Source organism: Poecile atricapillus, chromosome 2, assembly GCF_030490865.1.
Source record: "Poecile atricapillus isolate bPoeAtr1 chromosome 2, bPoeAtr1.hap1, whole genome shotgun sequence".
Taxonomy (NCBI): Eukaryota; Metazoa; Chordata; class Aves; order Passeriformes; family Paridae; genus Poecile; species Poecile atricapillus.
Window position 1 is genome coordinate 101,352,413 of NC_081250.1, and position 6,228 is coordinate 101,358,640.

Below are 6,228 nucleotides of genomic sequence, written 5' to 3' on the forward strand. Positions count from 1 at the left end.
CTGACTGGTTGTTCTAAGTCAGTTGTTTCCTCCAAATGCATATCTGCTTCGTTCTTATGTTCGATTAGTTTTGCACTCCTACAAACATGGAGTATAATTTGAACTAGTATAGAACAGAACTGGTCTGGATTCTTCCTTAATCTGAGTTTCCTCTAGGTTTTGGAAATTTGTGCCTTTTATTGCTGCCATAGCATGAGGCATTTCCAGGACCTTCCCTAGAGAGTTTCTGTGCAGGGCCAGATGGGTAAATATATTTCCTGATGAGATTTGTGGACTGCTGAGATGTAGACAGCTTTAACTTTGGTGAAAAAGAAAGAGTACAGTTAATCATGGCTTTGCATTCTAGGAAGCATCTCAGACCATGACAGAAGTGTTTTCTGTATTTTTCCTTGAACTACAAAATTTTAGTTGCTGAATTTACTACCAATAAAAATTCTATACCTATTGCTGAAACAGGCTAGATCCTATTCTGATGTAATGCAGATGGTTTCTTCCCGTATGCCTCAGTGCCTGGAGATTGCTATTATTAGGCTGCCACAGGGGCATTTGGAAGGCTGTTTAAGGCATGTTTTGAAAGCAGGCAGTGTGAAATACAATGCAGTAAGCAGGATGCACAAGTATCCCCCACTGAAGGTATCTACAGAAAGTTACACACACCATCACAGAGAAGTAATGTTGCAAAGAGGGGGAAGTGCTTCCCTCAGTATTTTTCTCAGCAGGAGGATGTCCTCTTTCCAAGTGATGTCTGGAAAATAAGTATTTGGAGAGTAGAATTTCCTCAACCTTCTCTTCATTCTGGTGGTAGAATAATGATAATAGGGTCACCAGAGGCTGAACTTTTGAGGCTAAAATACCTGAATGAGCCATCTTTTTTTACAGATTCACTGCAGCTATGTGGCTTTTGCAGGTAGATTTAAAACAGAACTAGAAGGCCAGCAAAGAATACTTCTTAGAAAATCAGTGACCACAGCTAGTATTTATTATATATTTATATATATATATATAATAATATATTTATATATATTTTAACACCTTCCAAAATACTTTGTAAAAAAATACAGCTTCCTGTAAGGCCTTTAAATGGTAATATTTCTCTTTATCATTCTCCTAGTCCATGATAACTGCTTATTTAATACTTTTCTGAATTTTTTTTCAAACCTTCCTTAGCCTAGACCTGCCCAGGCAGTGTGAACTTCCTCATGTGACCTGCTGGCTGATTTTGAATATCCATTCACCTCTGAGCTGGTTGAGGTTGCTCTCTGCCTTGCTGGATCAGACTCTTGGCTCATCTTTCCAAACTGCCAAGGTCTTTCATAACCTCTGATCTTTCATAACCCCAAACGCTAGCCAGTTCCTCTCACATGCCTTTCGTAACCTACACACACACCACGTGTTTAATCTCATCCACTTGGAATAGGCCCACCCTGATGAACCTGAAATACAAGTGTTTCTTGGGAGCTTTGTCTGCCTCAATCCTCCTGAGCCCCAGCCAGATATGCCAGGATGTCAGACTTCCTTCCCTGAAACAATGAATGCTCAGAGGAGGGGAAAACCTGTTCTCTCTGACCTCAGAGGAGAAAAGGGAGCCAAGTCATGGATTTCCTTCTCTCCTGGGGTGTGAAGCCCTAATTGACTGAGGTGTGGTTCAGCTGGGGGTGGCAGTCTCCTTCCCTTATGGTCCAAAGCCGCTGCACAGCGTCCATCGCGCGGCTGCACAGGGTCCCCACTGTGGCCTGCTCGGAGCAAAAGCCAGGGTCACTCACTGGGGAAGCTGCTGCAGCTGGAATTGGTTTAATTCTGCCTCAGCAGACAGCTTGCCATTCTCTACTCTGACAGTAATCGCAGGCTGCAGTGATGCACTAAAATAGGTGCAGTTTTGCAGAGAGAGGGGGACCTCTCTGTAGCTACCCAGCTGTCGACGTGGAATCCTCAGATGCCTCCAAGTGTGGATCTTTGTCACTTCATGGGTTTGATGGATGATCTCCTAACAGAGAATAAAATGGGAAGACAAGTGTATAACAGCTTTAATAAAAACAGAGGGGCGAGGAAAAAAAAAAGGGAAGAAATCTTTTGCAATTATTAGCCTGAGTGTGAAAGAGCATTCCCTCAGTGTGACAGCCAGAGGCTTGCTGCACTGTTATTAAAGTGCACTTCAGTGGGAATCCATGCAGATGGCTTTTTCACCCAGCATAGGATTATATTGGATTAGTCATATAAAATTGTTGTTTACCATCTCTAGTCCCTTTCCCCAGAGCTTTTATCAGGAATCTCACAAAGCATGTAGTTTGAGCCTGCCTTTCAGAGGTAGCCCAGATGAGCAGCTTTTTGCTTGTGTGAACTGCTACAATGTTGTCGTTTAATGTAATCCTCATGTTGCAATGGGAGATTTTATACCTGATAAAAGAGGCTGTTTGGCCCAAATTTTCCTTTTGCCTACAAGAAGGGAAGTTAGATTGTAAGGAGATCTTTCTTATTGCTGGACTTCCCAGAAGAGCTGTGCTGATCCCATTTTTGCTCCATCAGAGACAATCAGGCACTGGCACTGTTTTTCATAATTCTTGCTAATCATTCGTTTATGGCATAATGCTTGATTAATGCACTGTTCTGAGTGGTGTATGAGATATTTTTTGTGTTCCCTTTCTATCATGCAAAGCTATACTCTGACCATCTTTCTTCTCTATGTCCAGAAGGCTCAGGAATCACTGCTTAGACACAGTCCACATTTCCCTCCTACCACACAAACTGTTTTAAACACGCAGTGCAAGGCTCTCCCTTTAGATCTACCCTGGGGGTTGGTTATAACAAGGAAATTTTTTTTCACTTCAAGGTCCGACAGACAGTTCTGGTAAAATGGTGTCCTTAATTTTTTTCTGGAGTTTTCAGACTGGCTCTGTCATCCTGGGAGAATTTCCCCTTCCAGGAGATACGGCTGCAAGAACTTTTCTGAGGTGTGAGTGCCTTTGATTCTACAGTGAGAGATGTTTTTCTTCTCTGTTGGGGGTTCTATTACAAGGTAATACAGTTCCAAGCTGTTACTCTTTTCCCTAGACCACATCTGTGGATGTAAAATAAATGGTATTTTTCCATGGCCTTGAAGGGAGAAGCAGCAGACTGCCACATGCATGCCAGTATTGGTTTTTGATCCACTGAAAACACTGAACATTATCCACTGAAAACAGCCTAGTGTTATGACTTGATGTTTCTGTCACTGAAGGGGATACAGAACTTCTGTCAGTGTGCTGTGACAGGGATGCTTGTAGCCTAATTTGGTTTAATAAATATTGCCTCTGGTTTTATCAGCTTTAAGATTAAATTGACTTTCTTATATATTACAAGAAAGTATTTTTTTGTTTCCAGTTCTGCAAATGGTCACCTTTAATCCAATCATATCTTGGTGCTTTTCCTCTTGATACGCAAGAAATGTCCATAAACTGATGTCTGAACTTTTGCTTTTAGCCAAAGTGGTTGTGCTGAGGCTTGGGAGAGCCAGACTGCTTCTCCCTGTTTCAGGGAAGGTTCCTGATCACAAATGGGATTATTACTCTGTCACCAAAGATCTAAACAAGATGGGGAAAGGGCCTTTTTCCCGTGTTGGCCATTTTGTTCAAGGTTTTTCCATGATTTTTCAACTGGCATTTGTCTGTGAGACTGGCAGCCCCGATTGTGCCACAGGACATACCAGGCATTAAAATCACATAAGTCTTTCAATCTTCCAGCCTGAAAGAGACTCAGGAAGAAGTCACTGCTGACACAGTGGGTGGATGGAATAAAAGAGATTAATTTGGGGCAGGTAAAATTTATACATGATTTACAAAAGCATGTAGATTTTCATAGGAAAATTTTAATTCCTGGAAAATTAGATGAGCTTGGTAGCTCTCTCTGGGGGTTGAAAGGACACCTACTGACCTTTAATCCATGTAGAAAAAAAGCTACACTTGGGAGTTATTGTAGGGGGCTGCATCAGGCAATCCCATGCTTATATACTTTCTGACAAATCAATGATTTTGGTGCACATGGAGCTGAAAAAGAGTGAAATGGTCACATTCTTGCTCTTTGGCAGCAAGTAGGAGGTTCAGCACCGCTGGAATAAATGACATTTTCATTTGTGTGAGCCAGCATGAAATGTGTCTTTGTTCATACCAAACTACATTAAAACTGCAAATGCATTAAAAATGCAAGGAGAAAAGATTTGTGTTCAAGAAATGAGCTGCGTAAGAGTGTAGGGAAATGTTTCTGCTGTCACTGTTTACAGTGGAAAGTATCTTGCTAGCATTTCCTACATTAACTGCCACTGAGAAGTTTTTTAAAAATAATGTATTGTTAGGATCTTTGGCAAACTAACATGCTTCCTAATCAAGTACACATCAGTCTTTTATAATTTGCATAAACAATGGGGTTTTTTATATACACATAGGCTAACATTAGCTTTTTGATTTTCAAAATCTGATGTCCAGTGCTATACACCAGCCTTGGGCCAATTTTAGAAATTAATGGAGTATCTTTTTATCCATTTGGAAGAATGGACGCACATTTTGAAGTGCAGCCTCTCAAAATCAATGGTGATTTTGAAGATGTTTGATCATAATGTGCAAGACTAAACCAACAGTAGCTTCAGTTGTAGCTTTTCCCAAGGGTTTCAGTAGGGGGGGTTTGGCGTCATTTGGATGGATCAATGCTTGTTTGACAAAATCTGCATCTTACACAAACCCTTTACAGGTCTAGCTGCAGAAGAACCTGGCTGTTGTCTGCTTCCTCTTTTGTCTTCAATTCCCCTTCCAGGCATGGAAAAGTGGGAAAGAAGGGGACTGTATGGCTCGCTTCCTAGGTCAGAAATCAGGAATTCCTGTTTCCCTTTTAGCTCTATTGGTCTATTTCACAACTTTTTTGTGTTCTACTGGTAACAGTTTCTGAGTTTTGAAAACACTTGGGTCTTAAAATCTCTGCATAGCTGCATTGTCAACTCCTGGGTAAGCAGGAGAGCAGCAGTATGCCCAGAACCGGTTGTTGTATTGCTAGAAGAGCTGGGGAAACTGGGTCTGCAGGTTTCACACATGGGAATCACAGAATGGGTCAGGTTGGGAGAGACCATAGTGGGTCACCTGGTCCAACCCCCCTGCTCAACCAGGGTCATCCCAGAGCACATCGCACAGGATTGTGTCCAGATGGTTTGTGAATATCTCCAGCGAGGGAACTCCACAATCTTTTTGGGAAATCTGTTCCAGTGCACAGCTACCCACGCAGTAAAGTTCTTCCTCACATCCAAGTGCAACTCCCTGTGCATCAGTTTCTGCCTGTTGCCACTTGTCCTATTGCCTGGCACCACTGAGAACATCCCAAGCACCCCTGCTTTAAATATTCATGCACATTGATGGGGTCCCATCTCAATCATCTCGAAACTGAACAGGCCCAGCTCCCTCAGTCTTTCAAGTGACCCAAGACTCACCATGGGCTTGTCTTCTCTGCTGTTTCTGACCTAAGTTGTCCTCAGAGTGCTGCCTAGTGCTGTCTTTTCTATGCCTGCTCTGGTTTCTGCAGAAACACTGAATTAATCCATCTGGGCTTTTTATTTTACTTCTACACCCACAGTATTTAAAAAACCCAGAACAACCCCAAACCAAAAGCAAACACCTGGGTACCACAGAAATGTTAAGTCCTATTGAGCCCTGCACATACTTTGTACAGTATTATTCCTTAACATTCAAGTGGTCTTGTCTTGTGTGATATAAAGTGATTATGACTACTGACATTCCCAGTATTGAGGAAATAACTGTTATCCTACTTGTACTGTCTACAGTGAGATACTGGTATGCAGGATACAGTGGATTCAGCTGTGTTGATTTCTCTCCACTGCACTCTTACACTTCATCTTCTCCTTGTCACTGGAAAAAATTATTTCTGAAGTAATTTTATAAAGTTTTGCAAAATATCAGAATCTCTATTCTATCAGAGTGTGTTTTCTTCTGAATCAATATTCATTTAAATAGTGGCCTGGAAGGGATTTTTTGTCTGCTTGCTCTGTTACTGTGTTGTGCCCATTAGGTGTACCTGTATTCAAAGTCATGCCTGATCATTCTCTGATGCGTTTATTAAAATATATAGTGAGGAAGAACTATGTGTATTTTTCTCTTTGGAATCAAGAAATTTTCCCTTTCATCCAGCTGAAGGGATGAGAGATGTCTACTCTGTTAGACAGTAACTCTGTGTTCATTCTCCTCTGGAAGACACAGC